Here is a 19,565-nt window from a genome sequence, read left to right as displayed (position 1 = left end):
GAGTCCACTGCTGTGCAGGCCAGGACAGAGGCTGCTTCTCCACATTGGTTCCCCTCCCCCTCTTCTCATAGCAAAATACACAGGAAACAAAACTTGGCATCCTAACCATTGGTGAGGGAGCGGTTGGGCAACACGGAGCACATTCACGTTGCGCAACTGCCCCTCTGCCCACCCGCAGAACGTGGTCATCTTGCAAAACACACTGTCGTTAACTATTAACCCCTGCTCCCAACCCAGCACATCTCGGTCTACTTTTCACCTATGAGCCTGACTCCTCTAGGGACCTCCTATAAGTGACCAGATGTCCCCGGCTGTCCCCTTGCTGCCTCTGGTCCTAAAGGCCATCATGATAATCCTTTGTATGACTGGGCCACATTTTCTGTGTCCATCCATCTACCCTCCGGTGCACATCCGGCTTGCTTCCTGCTCTGGGTCCTCGGGCACTGTGTTGGAGGGCACGTGGGGGAGCAATGGGTGCCTCTGCTTTTTCGTGGGCAGGTACTTCTGTCTTTCCCTGCAGGCAGGTGTGAAATCTTGGAAAATGAGAGGAAGTGGCCTTCCTCCTGGGCTCTGAGCTCTCTGGGCTCGTCTTGCCCCAGGAAGCCATTCAGGTTGCCCCATGTGGGTGGGACGTCAGTCCCCAGTGTATGTGACTGGATCTCCCTGAGCCACGAGGCTGGAGACTCTGGGCCTGCCTCTGTCTTGCTTCCATCATTTCTTTGAAGAGCAGAGGCCCAGAGAAGGATTCAGTAGGGGTTTGGAGTACAGGTGAGGTGCAGCAGAGCCCCATCTCCCCCTCACATTCCTCCACCTGGCCTATCACCCTAGACCAGGGCTCTTCTGGGGGTGCAGGGGAACAGAGGGTCCAGCCCAGTAGGCTGCAGACTGCCTGTGTGTCTGTTATCTGCTGCAGACAGGCCGGGCTTGGTCTTACCCACAAGGCAGATGGTCCTGGCCGTGGGCTGGCAGGACACGATCCTTCTGTGCCCCTGAGAGCTGAGTGGGGAGGGGCAATGAAGTGGCAGATTGCAGGGGCTCCTGGTCGGTATTTGAGCTGAGAGGGTCTGAACAGAGGCTGCTGCCTCTGGAATGAGTGGTGAGAGGCAGCCTCGCCCACCTTCTGGGGCCAGGGAGGGCCTCTCAGGCCAGAAGCTCCACCCCCCAGCCCTGTACTTGGCATAGAGCTGACCTGGGCACTGTGGGGGATTACTCTGCCTGTCAGTGAGGGTCTTTGGGGCAGATGCCCAGCCCTTTAGATCCGGCACCTGCATCCCTGAGCTGTTCTGGGACTGGGTTTATGGAGCTTTGCAGAGGTTTCTGAGCAGCCAGGACCTCCTAGGCAAGGACAGGGACTTGTGTTGGGTCATCTATCCTGCCAGGTCCGGACCCCCACAGACGCTTCTCTGTGCCTCTTCCCTGGAAGCAGGGGCTTTGTGAAGGAGCACGGCCCTGAGTGTGCATCGACGGACACACGTGTGGGCTGCGCTGGTGGGTGCCGGCTGGTGGGTCCGCTCACGCCCGTGAGGCCACGACCTCCAGGCACAACCGCTGCCAGTTCCCATATAGCCGACAGAGGGCGCTGGGGGACAGGGCTTGCTCTGCGCTCCGCGGAGGCTCTCTGGGGTGCTGTGCAGAGTGCGGACCTTCTGCTTCGAGGACCGGCACGGCAGAGGGGACGGTGCGGTGACAGCTGAGGAGTCCATCCTGGCTGCGGTGGGGTGGGAACGGGGCTGAGGCTATGGACACTGGGAGAGGCTGCCCTTGGCCCTTGGCCTCACGGGCTGGCGGTGTGCAGGCCTGGTGTGGGGAGTTTCCAGCCTGAAGGGTGGCCAGAGGAGCCCTCGCACCCACGCACGCTGTCCTCCTGGGTCGCTTCAGTTCCCCTATGTTGGCCAGCAGGGCATGGGCCGTGTTTTCTGCTCCTGCCTAGAGCAGGGGAGAAGGCTGCAGCAGAACGTTGGCGGGAAGCAGGAAAGCTCCCATCACATGGTGCTCCGCGAGGCCGGTGGGGGCAGTCTGCCGCAGCCTCCTGGGACACCCCTTTTCAGAAGATAAGAAGCTGGATGACCCCAGGGTGGTGGCCTGAGCCTGCAGCACCACACTGCCTCTACTTCTCTGGCTTTGCATGAAGATTCTGGGGCTACAAGTTTCTGTGATAGTCTGAAATATTTGTTCTTAGTGCTACAACATTCCTCAGTGGAATGACAAGAGGGGCTTGGCCTCTGGCCCTGCTGTGGTCGGTGCTGGGGCCTCTGGTCATTCCGGGTGGCGCTGGACATCGCCGAGCCGCCTGCTCTGAGCCCTTGGTCCTCCCTGAAGGCTATGCTCAGGACTGTAAACAGCTGACTTGGGTACACATATTGCAGACAATCAGACAGCGCTTGGTCCTCAAAGGAGCCAGTTCAGAAGCTGAGGTACATCGCCACGTGGGGAGGCGCAAATGCCTCTGCAGAGGGCCAGACCTCGACACAAAAGATAAAGTGCGTGTACCACACCTTCCCTAAGGGTGAACAGCAGGAGCGGATCTTCTGGGTAGGTACGATCGCCGTGGGAAAGCCAGGAGGGCTGGCTGATCCAGCCCCTCCAGGAAGAGCCCCTGTTCTGAATTCATGCCTGCTTGCTGTGTGACGCGAGTCCCCACTTGATCCTCACTTAATCAATATTACCTGAGCAATGTGCTTGTAGTCTTACTGGCTGACCATAGTTGTGTCCCACCTCATGCCCCCCTTGTCCTCATTTTTCCCAATTTGAACTGCCTAACTTTGGGTTTTGCTCTATAAAAATCCCTAGAAAGGATGGGGTCCTTGGCAACCCACTCAGGACCCCTCTGTCTCTCTCAGACAGAAGCTTTCTTTTACCCAATAAATAGATTCTATGCTTAACCTCCGCTGTTCCTGGAACTCACTTATTTGTTTGTTTTTTGCAGTACCAAGGATCAAACTCAGGACCTTGCACTTGCCATGTAGGCGCTTATGCCACTGAGCTACATCCCCGGCCCCTCTCTCTTCCATTTTAGAGAACATGAACTTAAATCAGACATCTAGCAGGTCAGGAGTTTCCCTGTATTACCAGGTCCCGTCTCTAAGCCCTGGGTAGCCCCTATGTAGGTCTCCCTGTGCACTCCACCCCTTCTAGCTCCTGAATGGGGTTGTCCCCTCTGGTTGCCAAGTGACACCCTTCTGTCTTCTAAGCAGGATCTTTAATGGCTGCCTGTGCTTCATTGGGGTGTGTTCCCTCCAACTCTCTGGCTGTCAGCATTTCTGAGTCACTGTCCTCCACCTATGGGACGACAATGCCCCGAGGCCCCCACTTGCTTCCTTGGGGACTCCCAGACATGGTCCCCTGGGCAGCGCCACCCTCCTCACTTGGAGTAATTGCCTTAGTTGTTGCCCCCCTAACCTTATGCTCTGTCCTGCTGTCTACCAGGGACAGTGACCACAGCCATCCTCCCCCTTGTGTGCCAGACAGAGAGGGCAGGAAAGCTGGTCTGTGAGTTGGAAATACACTTTTGACAGGAATTTACTTTATTATGTTTAATTGAAAAGCGTTGGAGTTGGGGCATGAATTTTCAGCGTTGAAGGCAGCTGGCAAGGAGCCAGCTGCCTGTGATCAGGCTGAGCCCGGCAAGGGGCCTGTCCGAGGGGGAGCAGCACGGGGAAGCTATTAATTGAAATAGCTTCATTAATTAGTAATTAACAGCAGGGTAATGACTGTGTCACATGTCGTATTTCAGTGGATGCCCTTCATGTGTTATGGGGCCTTTAATTAAAGGACGTGCATTTTAATTAAAGGCAAGCTTGGCCCTTTGGCCTTCAGAATACAAAAGATGCTCCTGATTTTTAAAGAAAATTGTGCAGACTATTTTTGTGGGGACCTGGTTACTGTGGGGGGGGGTCACAGGTTGGTGTGGAAGGGGACGGACCCAAGGACCACAGAGGGAGGCACCATGGGCCGGTGTAGGCCCTGGAGTACCCCAGAGGCCTGTGGGGGGCTCAGAGATGTGCCTAGAGGACAGACAGCCCCACAGGGCTAGTGCTGCCTCAGGGCCTCGCCCTGGTCCTGAGCAGGTAATAGCAGGCCCTGGGTGTAGCCTGGCCCAGCACAGGCGGGGGCTGCTGTCTCCTAGCTGTCTCCTGCCACCCTGTGGGAGGCGCTCTCCTAGCTGAAAGGCTCTGCACCCACTCCAGTGACAGCAAAGCCGGGTGGCAGACACCCCTCCCACCCCTGGCAGCTGCCCTGACCCCTGGAGGAAGGCCAGGGCAGGACAGGAGCCTCATGCTCTGCGGCCCCCAGAGAGGCCCCAGCCCAGCTGTGTCCAGGTTCCTCCTCCTGCCCGCCTGCTCCCAGGTGGCCTTAGGCAGATGTCTATGCTGGCCACTCCGCTCCAGGTCCACCTCTCTGTCTCTGTCTGTGTCTGTTTGTCTCCTAGGGTACATTCACAGTGGCACACACATGCCCGTGCACACTCACCTTTCACACACAATGCACACTTCTGCACAGTAAGTCCTAGTCTTAGGAACAAATTCCATTCCAGGAGAATCTGATTCATTTATAAGTCCGACTACACCTTTGAAACAAATATTCAATGTAAAGCATTAAAAAAACCCAAACACATGCACAATCAACTTCTTCCAGGGAGATGTGGGCTGCTTCTGTGATTTGCTCATGTCTATGAACGCTTGCACTGTGAGGTCCATTTGCATCTGTGAAAGCTCTCCACTCCAATGTCTATAAGCCAGGGGCTTAGTGTACCCACACAAATGTACACACACTCATGTACACGCACATGTATGCTTGCCCCACCACACACATGTGCAGATGGAAAGCAAATTTGTGTGTAATTGCACATACGTAAGTTCACGATGCGCGGGTTTGCCTGTCCTGACCTGGGCAGGGCTAGCTGGGGGCTGATGCTCACTGCACCCCCAGCGCCCAGACGGTGCCTTGGAGGGGCCAGGGAGGGGCTTCCTGTCGGACAAGACCCTTGCAGCGGTCCTCTCACTCCAGCTGTGCCCCTTGGGGGAGCGTACCCACAGGGAAAGGCATGTACCCCTGCACCGCCCCACCCTGCTTCTCCCCTCTTTTTGTCTGCTTCAGGCAAAGACCAGCAGGGGGAGGAGCAGGTTATCTGCACCGGTTATCTCTGAGGCCATCTGAAGTCCCAGTCCCACATTCGTCCTTCCAAAAGGTGGAGTGTGGTACCTTCCAGAGCTACTCTGTGACTTCCAGGGATTACACAGCTGCTCCTGGGACACTGCAGATGTAGCCACTATGTTATGAAAAAGACCCAGTCACGCCACACAGAAGCCACCGCAGAGGCCTGCACGGGTCCCAGCTGCCCCAGCCCCAGGCCAGTCAGTCCCCACAGGGCTTCCTGGCTGGATCTGCCCCAAATCCTAACCCACAGGAGCCTTCAGAGCAAGCACAGTGATGACCAGAAAATAAAACAGGTTTGAAGAGATTTATGTGGCAGCAAGAGTCACCACAGGATCGCAGCAGGAGAGAAGATTCCTCAGCACCAGAAGCCAGGGAATTTCTGGGCTCGAAGCTGAGGGACACAGTTGGGAAGGGGCGTGTGCATCCGGGAAGGGCCTGGCAGGAGGGGTCAGGCTGTGCTACGACATTTGCCTTGGGAGCAGCTGCCCCACACCACAAGAGATGCAGCCCCAGGGGACCCTGGGTGGCCAGAGGCTTGGCAGGGTGCGGTAGCGCTGGCCGAGCTCCAGTCCTGGCCAGAGGCTGCCCTGGAGTCCCCATAGCCCACAGTCTCCAGTGTTTGCCCACCGCTGTGCTGGGAGAGAACTTGGCAGCGCCGACTCCTCAGCCCACCCCACAGGCCATGCCCCACGCTTGAAGGTGGGCAAACAGGGCCTCAGTGTTCCTTCAGGAAGAAGTCTTCAGCCGCAGAGTCAGGTCCAAGTTTGCACCAATCAAGGTGCCACTAAGCACCAGAGATGTGTGACCTAAAACACAGCCTGTCCAGTCAAGTTACTCAGTGAGCCTAGAGTCAGTTACCTCCTCCAGCCCTGTGAGTGGAGCCGGAACTCAGCCAGAAAGGTATTTCCCTTTGCTCCCCCATGGAAGAGGAGGCCCGGCCTGTGGCTCCTGCCTGACTGCAGAGCCCTTTGCAGCCCTGCCGATGGGTTAGCACCCCAGCACCGCAGCCTGGCTGCACCTCCAGGTTCTCTGGTCCTCTCGTGCCCCATCACCGACTACTTGAGCTGCCTGAGTACAAGTGTCCATGAAGGGAATTGTCATGTGGACACACCTGGAGCCGTGGAAGGATGGGATTGGGGCGCTGTTGGAGTCTACCCAGGCTCCCAGAACAAACCCCGTGGACAGGGCACATGGGCAGCAATCAGTCTTAAGTCCCGCCGGTGGAATTCTCAGCGCGGCAGGGCTGGTTTCTCCTGAGGCACCTCTGGTTTGTAGTGAGAGTTTCTGGCCTGAGCACAAACTGCTCAATTATCATGGCCCTGAGGCAGCGCGGCTGAACCCCCAGAACAGCGAGATCTTCCCAGTGACCGCCCCGCCTTCACCCCCACCCCAGTCCTGGATACTGTTCTGCGCACACGAGGGAGGCCCGTCAGCTCCTTGGGGGTCACTGAACCCTTCTCAAGCTCCTCCCCCAGCAAAAGTCCAGAAAGTCTCAGCCGCCCTGTCTCAGGTCGGGGGAGCCCGCCACATCCCTGCCATCAATCCTGTCTGTATCCTGCTCAGTGACAAGAAAGGCCCTTCCCACCCTTTTACTTCTGCTTCCCTGCTGTGCTGCCGAAAAATCTAACAGTAGGTTGAGTGTCCTCCTTGCGTCCCGACACAGCCACTCTGTGCGTCTCTGCTTCAGTTTCCTCTTCTCATGACGACATTGGCCAGACTGGTGGCCAGCCTGTGCCTTTGTTTTCATTTGGTGACCTCACAACCCCGGTGACCTCACCGTGAGCTCACAAGCCGCGCACCCTGAAGCCCTGTGAGTTAGGGTCAGCGCTGGGGCTGGGGTGGTCACCTCGTGGAGCACAGCGCACCCGTCTCCCCTCCCCAAGCCCAGGGCCCAGAGAGCAGGAGGAGGCGGCCGAGACAGAGGCCGCCGGGGACTGCAGAGACAGCTTTGGTGCTCTTGCTCCTTAGGGCCAACAGGGCGGTGGCACCCAATGGCTCATGGCTGAGACACCGTCCCCTTCAACCTGTGCAAAAGGCATGGAGTGTCCCCCTCCCCACGAAGCTCCACCTCAGTGCAGTTTTCACAGGTCCAGCCTAAGGCAAGACCCAAACCCCAGAAGGGAGGGCTTCCTGCAGCTGCTCAGAGCTCAGGAAAGACCACTGCCAGGCAGAGGTGCTCCCAGCATCAGCCCCCCAGGAAGTACGTATCAGCACACCTCACCCTTACCACCCAGCCAGAACCCCAAAGCTAGGTGACCCTAGCGTAGGTGAGGGTGTGGACACCAGAAACCCTCGAAGGCCCGGGGGTGGGGGAATGAACTGGTGAAGTGACCACGGAACTAGTCTGGACGGTCCCCAGAGGTTACGTGGGTCACGAGCACATGACACAGCAAGCCCGCTCCTACGTGTCTACCCACGAGAAATGAGAACGGAAATGCGAGCCAGAGCTTGCGCATGACTGTACACTGCAGCACTGTCCACACTAGCCCCAGGGAGGGCCCAAGAGGGTCAGTAGGTGACCTCAGTCACCCCTGCTGTGGGCCGTTTCTCAGCCATGAGAAGAATGAAGCACTGCCCAGCGAGGGGATGCTGTGCTCCTGAGAGAAGCCGGCGCAGACCACACCCTGTGTGGTCTGTTTTGTGTAAACTGTCCAGAGTAGGTGAACCCAGAGGCAGGGAATGGGTTGGCGGCTGCTGGAGACTGGGTGAAGGGACTGCCGATGGGTACGGGCGTGCCTTGGGGTGACAGGATGTGAGGGGCCTGGATGGAAGCATGGCTGCCCAACACTGTGGGGAGCTGAACACCGAGACATCGGTGCACTTCCTGTTCGGTCATGGTACTGGACATCTCTCCCTCAGCTGACTCAAGTGCAGACCTGGTCCTGCTTTCCCAGCATGCATCTGTCCCCTGGTCTGGGCTGGGGCTGAGCCCTGAGCAGCCCAGGTTCCCCTCGTCCTTGGAGACTCAGCCAGGCCTGACATAGGCAGCATACCTTCCTTCCTCACCTTGGCTTGGTGCAGGCCGAGCTCAGTAAGTGGCCGTGACCAGAGAGGCCGCACAGGACCCCTGCCACTTGGCACTCTTGGGGGTCCTAGACGCCTCCTGCTGCCCCTCAGCTTCTTTCCAGATGGCCTCACACAGGGCCTAACATTTCATATTTCACCATGGTTAATTTTCTTTTATGGCAAACTTGCAGCAAAGCTTGGCTAGCTGGTCCTTGGCCACACTTGCCAAAGATCCCACTGCTGATTCTAGACACATCCGCCTTTCCAGTCAGGCTCTGAGGTTTGCTGCACCCTTCAGAGTGGACAGTGAGTATGACCCTGGAATGGACAGCTCGAGATGGCCGAGCACAGTTGAAAAACTGGGCCAAGAGAGCGGGGAAGAGTCTTTTGGCTGGAGCTGGTGACACGCCTTGGTGGCCTGTGCTGACCCTCCCCATCCTGCCCCTGTGCAGCGGGGCTGTGCTCATGGTCCTCCTGTCCTGCCCCCATATCCTGTCCATACTGAGCAGACTTGGGCAATGAGCAGCAGCTTTAGGCCAACTCTATCCCTGCCCATCTGTTGAGACAAGCAGGGACTTGGGGACAGGTGGACACTTGTATCAACCTTCAGAGGAAACCTCTGCACTGGCCCAGCTCTGCTCTGGCTCCGTGATTAGCACCACTGCCTCCCGCCCTGACCACACCCTGGGCCTGTGTGTGTCTGTCACTCATTATTTCCAAGTTTGGCCCTAATTAGTGGTACCTCACAGCTCTTGTGGGGACCGAGGGCCACGACTGCCTCCCGTAGGTGGAGAGCCAGCTGGCCCCCACCAGCAAGCCCTACTGCAGTGGAGGAGGACGTGGGGACAGATGGCAGCAGGCACGGCCCCTCCCCGTCCCCACCGTACAGGCCACGCTTCAGAGCTGGCCTCAGAACTCAGTTTGCTTGTAGCAGGGCCAGGGTGTCCCCTGGAGTGCCTTGAGTCCCACTGCTTGGTGGGCACCACTGTGGCAGTGCCCGCGAGGCAGGGAGGTGCCTGTACCCGCAGGTCTTGCCCCGAGGAGGCTCTGGCTCCGGTGGCTGCGTCTCCCTGCTTACAAACCCTGTCTTCGTCCCTTGCGGGAGCCGGTGTCTGCTTGCTTGGGGCACGATTCAAAGGAGTTTGAAGAATAATGCTTTCCTAAGTTTTAGCTGACATTCAATTTTAATGACTTTCTAAACAAAGTAGTGCTGGATTGCGCTTCTCGCTTTGTGGTTTGCTGACGTCTGACAGGTGTTTTGCCCGTGTGGAAAGCAGCTGCCGAAAGCGTACTCCTAATAGCTCATAAATAACAAGCACTTAGCATCTCCCTTTGCAGGTGGCGCTGCCAATGGCCAATTTGTCCCTCAGAAGTGGCCACGTCGGGCTGTCAATCAGCTCTTGCCGTAGGCACTTTTTGGTGATTAGAAGCCCCTTGGAGAGTGAGAACTCCAAATTAGTTTTAAATAAAAAATAAGAATATTCATGCTGGTGAACATCTGAAGGTGAGGCAACAACAGAATCCAGGCTGGGGGCCCGGTCTGGTGCTGCAGGGGGAGGGGCCTCAGGCCCAGGCCCACCGGGGGTCCCCAGGGACCAGGCACAGGAGGGGACACAAAGAGCCCCTGAAGGGCTGGTGAGATGGCTCAGTGGTCTAAAGCACCTATTTAGAACAAGCTAAGCTAAGCAAAACACAGGGACCACGGTTCAATCCCCCAGCACCACATGCCAGCCAGCCCCACCCCCTGGTGGGCTGAGCTGGCCACACACACACACACACAAACACACACACACATAAATAAATAAATAAATAAATAAATAAATAAATTAAAAAAAAGAGCCCCAGAGGGGAGTGCGGGCGGCGCCTGCCTTCCAGGAATGCAGCAGCCCCCTAAGAGCTGGGCCTTGACTGGGGCGGGAGCATTTGATGTCACCGTGCCTCCTGGGGACAGGGTCGCAAATGGCCTCCCAAGGAGCAGGAAGGGAGAAGAGACTGGCTCCTTCGGAGCACAAATGCTGCCTTTGAAGCTGAGGCTGGCGAAGGAGCTGTACTGGTTGCGTGGCCCCGCCTTCCTGGGCTGCTGCTCGGGCCGCCACCCCTGCCTGCCACCCGACCTGGGTGAAACGCTCCCTGTTCCCTGTCCTGCTTCTGGCTGGCATCCCATCCTGTGCAGCTCAGAGGATGCAGGAGCCGGCTGTCTCATGAAATGGAGCCCCGCTGCACTCGGGAGGTTGGGGGCTGCTCCTGGGAGCAATGGCGAGGATGCCGAGGAGGCAGACTGGGGAGAGATGGGGGCGCCAGGGCTCCAGCTCCACACATACACAGGCCAGGCAGGTGCAGGGGCTGGGCCTGGGCCTGGGCCTCTGGCCGGAGGATGAGCTCTTGGAGAGCCCTTGGGCCACTCCTGGAGGGTCTGTGAGCACAGCAGTGCCCCTGGTGTGGCAGGAGGGGTGCAGGTGCCACCTCTTCGCTAGCCCTTCTGGGCACCAAGGCCTCTGCCCCGGCCCAGCCTTGGCCTCCTCAGTGGGGACAGCGGCTCAGGGCCACCTCTCAGGGCTGGCTCATGCTGACCTGCATCCTCCCTGGAGCTGGCTCCCTCCTGCCTCTCTGAGCTTGGCTCACTGCAGCCTGGGGCCCGAGCCCACACTCAGGCCTGGGGCTGAGCGTGTCCTGGAAGCTGCAAACCTTACCGTGGGCTCCCCTGCTTGGAGCCTCATCCTCCCAGAAGGGCTGGGTGGGCTGGTGCCTCTGCCAGGAGGAGGGCAGGGTCCAGTGCAAGAAAGGCAGGTGGCCTGTTGCCACTCCGCCTAGGGTTCTTTTGTCTGACTCAGGTAGAAATCGTGATTTGGCAAAGTGCAGCTGTTTAGTGGTCTTAATGTCTCCAGATGGCCCAGGTAGTGCTGGATGCCAGCAGGTGTCACAGCCAGCTGCCGGTCACTGCTTCTGTGGCTGCCACTGTCCAGCGCCAGCTAGGTCTACTCTGCCAGTCGCTGGGCCTCTGCAACCAGCCTTTGTGCTTCCTGGTGTCTGGTGTCCCTGGTGTGGCCAGCTCTGCGTAGTCACTCTGCCCACACTACTCAGAATGCAAATCCTAGGTAGATCTCCAGGACTTTTGGAGCCTGCACTACCTGTGATGGAGCCGTGGTGCAGCAGCTCGGGGGCCCAGGGCACGGGAGGGCAGATCCAGGTGAGGACAAGGGGGGCCTGGAAGTGCTGCTTCACTGGGACCTTGGGGACCTGTGTCCATGAGACAGGGCTGGAAGCAAGGAATCTTCTGGAAGTTTGTGTGAGTGCCAGACGTTCAAATAAGGAGCCCTGGCCCCTCCCTCCCCATCTCAGCCACCCCAGGGTTCCCTTTCCATTCTCGAGAATGCAGCCTGAAATTGGGGCCGCACTGCCTGCCTGGCTACACTCATGCTTGGTGGAGAGTGGTGGCTTGGTAGCCAGGGTGGACCCTAAAGAGAACTATCCCCATCCATGGGGGGCCAAGGGGGCCAAGGGGAGGTCAAGAGGGCCTGGGTGCGGGGCAGACAGCTGCTGGTGGAGCCAGACACCTCTGCTCTGTCCCCTAGTACTGCATGAAGTGGACAGGGACCAGGCACCACCAGGACCTCGTGGGGCTCTCTCGTGGAGGTAGCTCACGGGACACTGCTCTTGGTTGCAGCACTGTGAGCTGCCTCACTCTCACCACATCACCCTGCTTCCCGCAGCCGTGACCCCGACGCTGGCCCCTTGGGAGTCCTCACCCTGCCTGCCATGCTCGCTCCCTCTGAGAAGCCCTCTTCTCTCCTGGGCATTACGCCACTGCCCCTGGACCTCTGCACACGCCCTCCCCACCTGGGCCCCAGGGTCATCACTTCAGGAAGCCTTCCTTTCCTCACACTGCTGCCTGGTTCCTGTTGTGCGGGCTGCTGACTGGCTTCTCCCAGGACACATGTGGGCCTCCTGCCCTGTGCTGCCCCCTTTGTGGATGAGTGCGGTGTGGCGCTCTTAGCCCATCAGTTGGCATAGGCTGCAATAGTCAACGCTGTCTTATTTCTCCGTTGCTAATAGTGTTTTTAAAACATATGAAATACGGGCAGCACGGGAGTCCCCTGTGAGCCACTGGGAGGCTGCGTTTTGGTGCCACACAGTGCATTCAGTGCTGTGCATCCAGCACGGCCATCCACTCCCAGGGCTCTGCTCCTGACAGAAGCAGAGCTGGGGCCCTGCAGCGGCCACACCCATGCCCTCTCCCCACAGCACCCAGCTGCAACTGTGGCTCTGCTCACCCTGACAGGCTGAGGGAGAGGAATGATATGTGTGGCCTCTGCCTGGCCTCTCCCACTCGGTGTGACCTCCCAAGGCCCCTTGGTGCTGTAGCTGCAGGGCTCTGGTCTGCGGCAGGCTGGGCCATGCTGTGTGTGACTGGTCAGGCAATGTGCAGGGCCACCCCCTCAGCCGTCGCGTGTGCTGGGGTGCTGCAGCAAGGCCTGTGGGAATGGGAGCCTGGGGGTTTGTCTGAGTCCCTGCTTCTAAGTGGCACTGTCTCGAATTCACAAATTCTCTCTTGATCTTGGTTGCCAAGAGCTCAGAAGGAAGTTGTAATGTGAGGTCCATTCTGCTTGTGATGCAGCAATCGGTGCTGGCCTTGCCAGGGTGGAGCGGCTCCTGCGTGGACAGTGTACGGCTGCTGGCCTGGCCTGGCCTCTGACTCCAGTCCCGGGGTCCCCTGTGTTAGCGCGGCACCAGCAGTGCTTTGCTGGGGTGCCCCAGCGCAGCCGTCTGCCGTGACAGCCCGAGTCTCCAGCTAAGCCCCTGCCACACTACTAAATATTTTAGCAAAGGAAAAAATTTTAAAGCGTGTGGCCAGATGTCCAAGTTGACAAAGTGCTTAAGGCATTTGACTGATAAAAAGCCCGAGCCTGTGGTACACGGGGACTGCATACCCGCCCGAGGCAAGTGTGTGACACTGAAAACATCCCAGGCTGCTTTGTGCGGGCTCGGCGCGCCGAGGCTTGAAGGGACCGTCCATCTGTCGCCGCCGTGCGCCCTGACACTCAACAAAGCCAGATCGATCTTGGAGCCGCAGCAGCTGCTTCGCAGCGCCCAAGCCGGATCCGTGGCTGGGAGCTGGGGCGGCACAAAGGGGCGGTATGAATATGCATGAGCTGGGCCGTGCTGGCCCGAGTCCACCTACTGGGGACCTCTAGGGGACCCTCCCCAGGTGGGTAACTCACCTGCACTTTGCTCTCTGGTGATTACCTGCTCCCTGGCGACTGTGCCCCATTACTGAGGAAGAGACAGGACAGTTGGGAGGCTACCATTTTCTTCTGGGCAGCGGGCAGAGGCGAACCCAGAGCCCATCTGAGGCAGAGGAGGAGAGAGAAGGCTCAGGTGGGGTGGAGGCCCAGAGGGAGACCAGCCGGGCACACCCAGGCACATCTCGTAGAGAAGAGCTGAGGCTCCACAGAACCAGAGGGGACCCGGCAGGATGAGGGGAAGCTGGAGCTCAGCTGCTCCGAGGACTCACGGGGCTGATTGTCAAACCCCTGTGTGAATGAAGCCACAGGGGCCCCCAGTATGTGTGAAATGCAAAGACACAAAAGCTTGTACCCTGAGCGGTGTGGCCTGTACCTGTACCCTTTCTTTGTTTTTGTTTGGTTTGGCTTGGTTTGGTTTTTGTCTTTTTGAGGCAAAGTTTCACCGCGTGGTGCAGGCTGGCCTTGAGCTTACTTTGTAGCCCAGGCTGGGAGCAACCCTCTTGCCTCAGCCTCCTGAGTGCTGGAATCACAGGTGTGCAACACCACAACGGGTCTGTTCCCAGATTCCTTTTTATTGAGGATTTTTAAAATCATTTATTTACTTATTTATTTGGTACAGGGTCTCCCTACGCGGCTCAGCCTCGTAGTGATCCTCTTATCTCAGCCTTTCCAGCTCTGGTATTACAGGCATGTGCCACCCCTCCCAGTCTCTGTGGCCAGCATGGCGCGGGGCCTGTACGGCATGTAGTACTGGGGATCGAACCCAGGTCCTTGTGCTTGTCGGGTGAGCACTTAGGCCCCTGAGCTATCTCTCCAGCCCAAGTCCCCATATTCTTTTTTTTTTTTTTTTGGTGGAACCAGGGATTGAACTCAGGCCCTTGCGCTTGCTAGGGAAGCGCTTGTTCTACTGAGCCATCTCCCCGGCCCCTACCCCATATTCTTCCGCTTGCTTCAGCAGCATATGTACCAAATCCCCATATTCTTACTTGTACCACAAATGTGCTGATGCCCACTATAAAGATGAAACTAATGACCATCTACATCTCCCTCGGCACCTCTGTTGACCCTGAAATGGACCCTCAGGGGTAGGAGAGTGTCTCTTGGATCCTTTTTGCAGCTCTGGCCATAGCTGAGTGCTGGTTCTGGCCCTGCCCATGTCCAGCAGAGGTGGCCGTGTACATTTCCTCCTTGGCTGCTGTAGACTGAGCTGGCACACTAGCCCTGAGGTCTGGCCACCACGCCAGGGGCTCAGGGGCTCTCCCTGACCCCATTGCAGGAGCGCAGGCCACACTCACATGTGGAGCATGAGCGCATCCTACTTTCTGGACTGCAGAATGTGAACCCTAACGCACTCCCAGACCTGGAGGTGCAGCAGCCCCTGCCTGGGGAGGCATTTGGACGACACCCCCCGGGGGGGAGTTCAGGAAAGGTGTTTGAGTGCAGCCGCCCCTGCCCAGCACCCAGGTCCTTAGGAACACAGTGTTTCCCGTACCCACTCAGTCCTGAGGCCCTCTGGCCCAGTGCAGTCCTATGAACCCCTCTCCCTGGTTCCTGCCCAGGCTGTGACCCACCCCCCTGGAGTCCCCTCCTTGGGACACCTTGGTCATCTCACAGGAGCTGGCGCTGTGGAAGGGCCACCCAGCCTGCATCTTGCTTTCTGCTGTGCCTCATGAGCCTCAGGGACACCTGTCCTGAGACTGAATCTGACTGGCAGTGAGGAAATTCGGGCAGTCAGGGGCCACAGCTCTGGGTATGGCACTGCGCTTGAAGAAGAGCTGCAGGTGTGGTGCGGCACGGGTGGCAGGTGCACGTTGGAGGGGTGCAGCTGGCATGGGAGGTGGGCATGGGGTAGGGGGCAGGGGCGCAGTAAGCTGAGGCATGGTGACGGTGGCCACCGGTGCTCACTAGTGGGTGGCTGCCTGCCCCCCAGGAGGGGGTCGCTCTGGTGGTATTCTCCTTTGGGAAACTGATTTTCACTGGAAAAAGTGTGCACAGGCCTCAGGAGTGGATCGTTGTGTTGCCCAGATATGCTGTGTGTTCCTTTCTCATCTTCCTGATGCCGTGAGGCCACGTCGCAGGCGCTCCAGCCCCTCCTAGAATGAGGGTCTTAAGACCCGTTTTGTGGACCGTGACACTAAGGCTCAGGGTGCTCAGGAGTTGGGGTGACTCTGACCTTCCCAGAGTCACCCCAACTCCTGCTTGTCAGAGGGGTGGGAAGACAAGGCTCCCACGGGGTCCTGCTTGGGACCCCAGATTTTTCTCATGGAGGGTCCCCTTCAGGGGGTGCTGGCAGAGCCTCTGCCTTGTTTTAGAGTGAGGGGAGGTTGACATAACCACCACCGGGGAAACATAATGTCTGTTGTTTCTGCGTGGGATCCAGAACAGGCACTTTTGCCGGACAAAATCATCACTGTGGTTAAGCTGTTAATTAACACAAGCATTTATTACTGCTGCCATGGGGTGGCAGGGCTGATGGGGCCCTCTGGCACGTGGGGACAGAGGGAGTCCACAGAGAGGAGGGGGCCAGAGCAGGACAGTGCTCCTGCGTGTGCTTAGTGAGCACCTCCCACACACGGCCACATGCCACGCACGGCCACATGCCACGCACGGCCACATGTCACGCATGGCCACATGCCAGGGCTGGGGGCACCGCCCTGCTCCCTGAATGCTGGGTCCAGCCCCTCAGTAGCCAGGCAGGCGCCTGGGCCACCCTGCTGCTGAGGAAGGGAACTGTTCAATTGTACCAGACAACAGTGGTCACTGTCTGAGGAAGTCAGCGGAGCCCTGAGGGGACAGTGCGCGGCCACAAGAGGTTGGGTTTGGGACAGGCATCAGTAGATGACCTGCTGACACCCAACTATTAATCACACTATTAGTCACACCCAACTATTAACTGTGACAGCTAATGGTTGAATTCAGACCCTGGAACTATTCCGGGTGTGTGGTGAGAGAGTAGATCTGAGTGGTTTTCTTTAAATTGCTGTCAATAAACCATCCTGGTGTGGTGCTTTGAAACAAGTCCCCATCTTTTACATTCCCCCTCTCAGAAGGGGTTTAATTCTCTTTGTGGGTGTGGCCTGTGCTTAATGACCTCTCCTAAAGAACGACGTGTGGTGGAAGGACAGTGTGTGACTCCCAAGGTGGCCTGTGAAACGCGTGGCTCTCTGTGTGGACACCCAGCAGCGCTTGGAGCACCGCCTCGAGGAAACAGCCCTGTGACCTGCTTTCTCAGCAGTGGGGCCTCCAGTCCCTGTCCAGTTCTCGGATGGCCAGAGCCTCAGCCAGCATGGTGGCTGCAGTCCCCTGGGAGAACTGCCCAGCAGCTGCTCCTGAATTCCTGCCCACAGAGCCTGTGAGATGCAATGAGTACTTACTGTTGTCAAAGCTGCCGAGTTTGGGCTCATTTGTTATACACCAACATGTAACGGGCGCACTTGGTGAAGACCCAGTCAGATCTCAAGGCAAGCAGAAAAAGTGGGGGTCACTGAGGAGGATCCCGTGTCTGGGGTGGTGACTCCTTCAGCCCTAGTCCGTTCTCTCCCCGTGCCCAGGCCCCCAGTGGTGGGGTCCACCATGGGCTAAAGCCAGCCTTCCTCTGGCCTCGGTTGGATGCACTCGGGGTTCTCTGAGAACTGTCCTTCAGAGAACTGTGACCCTGCCGGAGCCTTCCTGGGGGAATAACCAGCATGAAGGGTGGAAACAGTATGTGTGTAGCTGCTAGTGTGCCTGCCAGCCTTTCTGGAAGTGGCTGCTGGTTATACAAGTGGGTCACATGAATGCTTCACGGAGCTGTCAGTGGTTCATGGTTCAGGATACTGACCACACAGGGGCCAATCCGGGCCCAAAAAATCACAGGGGTCGAGGAGGGGGCACTCTGGAGGCCAAGGGGTTCAGCTCCCTGGTCTCTGCAGGGGGCGAGGACAGAGCAAGAGCTGGGGAGAGCCCGGGGCTGTGCAACCCTGTCTTCTTGGCCTAGTGCCACCTCTTATCTGGCCAAGTCCGTCCCCTCTGTGCCATGCAGGCCACTGTCACAGCCTCTGAAGGAAGCCCTGCTGCAGGCTCCCCCGCCTGTCCCCACACACCATGGCAAATCTGAAGGGGTCCTTGCTTTGGGTCTCGGCTTGTGTGTTCCCCCCGCCTGTTGTAGCCTGGGCTCCTCCCATGACCGGCTTATAGTCTGAAGAGGCCCCTGTCTCTCCTCTCTGAACAGCTCCATTCCTTCTTCTCTGTCCCTGCAGCCTGTGACACACACGTAAGCAGCCGTCTCCTGGCCCCAATCCCAGGCAGACCCGAGTGAGCTCTTCGCTTGCATATGTGTGCACAGCCACACGTGGTAAGGCTCTGCTTCCCTGGGAGTGGCTTTTGGGCCGGGATCCCCTGCTGACAAGGGTACCTTTGGCTATCCTGGGCCTTGGCCATCCCAGACTGCCTGGCAGTGTGACTCACGGCAGGGACTTTGGGCCATGTGATAGCTGCTTACCTTGTTGGGGGCTGAAGATGGAAGTCAGTGGCAGGAACAGGCAGCCTCACTCTGACCGGGCCCCAGAGAACCCGGGCAACCGAGGCTGGGTGAGCTCGGCAACCCCCACGTGTGCGACCACATGTCATCTCTGGGAAAGTGGCACTGTCTTTTCTCTGTGGGAGAGAAGGACCTTAGAAACCCTGTGTCTGGGGCTCTCCTGGACCCCAGCTCCCTAGGCCTCTTCCCTAGCTGGTCTTTCATTAAAAGAAATGGCGACCATGGGTGTAGCAGAGTTCAGCACATGCTTTGAGGCCTCCCAGCAAATCCTCAAGCCCAAGGGTCATTTTGGTGACTCTGAACATGGAGCTGGTACCCAGAGTGAGGGGGCCGGGGGTAACCTTCTGCTGTGGTCTGGTATGTTTGTCCCCAGGGTCCCTGTGTTGGAAACTTGGCCCCCAGAGTACGGGTGGGAGGCAGTGGTCCTCTGAGAAGTGGGGAGCCCTTTACAGGGACAGCCATAGCTGGGGGTGCCCTCAGGGGACAACAGTGCTCTGGCTTCGAGAAGAGATCTCCTTCGCCAGGGCTCCTGCCCCTGCACGAGCCCTCCCCAGCCCTGCGCATGCCTGGACTTCGGCCCCTGCAGAGCGAGCGAGGTAAATCTCTCTCTGCCGTTTCACTGGGCAACAATTCCAGGTTAACGCGCCATCCAGCTCCACAGTGGATGTGGCAAGAGTCGGCAGGAATGCTGGCCTTCCTCCTCCTCGATGTGGAGGAGAGCTTGCACCGGGCTCACTGAACACAGAGCTTGTTCTGAAGGGAGCTCTGGCATTGCTGGACAGAGTGGCCCTCCCCAGACAGTGGGAACAAGGATGCTGTCAGACCCTCGCTAGGGCGTGAGTGGGCAGCCCGTGGTGCAGTGCCAGCCTTGCTGTCCCTCCTGCGGAGTACGTCCTCTTGCAGGATACAGGGCGGGGTAGCGTCATGCCCCAGACCCTGACTGCAGCCACGGCGGCTGGAAGCCTCCCTCGCTGTGTTCCACTTCTGTCCCCTCAGTGCTGGCTGGCCGTGTTCTTGCTACGGAACTTTCCGTGATGTCAGGGAGTCCACAGCATCAGCAGCTTCACTTGCGTTCCAGGGTTGTGTGGACTGCCTTTCCAGCTGGAGGTCTCAGCCACAGCACACAGGACGTGGTCTCTCCCTAGCTAGGACCCCCTGCCCTGCCCCCTCCCTCCCTGTTGCTCCCCCCCTTTCTGTGGGAGCCACACCATGCTATTGCCTGGCACAGATACTGGCCCCAGAGATACAGCCTGCCCGGAAAGGCCCAACTAGCTCAGGCCCTTCCTGGCATTTCAGGGTGACCACCAACAAGCCTGTGACCTTCAGGAGCCCTCTGTGCTGAGCACCGATATCCTGGCCTGGACAGTGCGTGGTGTTTGTTTTGTGTTTTCTCATTCTACGTTTTCCTGTGAGCCAAGTGCAGGGGGTTTGCTGAAAAACTTCCCAGGTAGCACCCAGTCCTACTTTGACCAGGGAGATCAGTCCTTGGGGGGCAGGGTCACGAGTCAGGGAGACTCAGGCTCTGCATGCTGGCCCTCAAGGCAGCCACTGAGGGCCCTGACACAGGCCCTCAGCTTCTCTGCCCACCATGCTGCCTGTGAGGTGACATCCACAGGAAAGGCAGGTGAGGTTCCAGTGAC

Source organism: Octodon degus, unplaced genomic scaffold, assembly GCF_000260255.1.
Source record: "Octodon degus isolate 3935 unplaced genomic scaffold, OctDeg1.0 scaffold00194, whole genome shotgun sequence".
In the NCBI taxonomy this organism is placed as follows: Eukaryota; Metazoa; Chordata; class Mammalia; order Rodentia; family Octodontidae; genus Octodon; species Octodon degus.
This window is presented reverse-complemented; position numbering follows the sequence as displayed.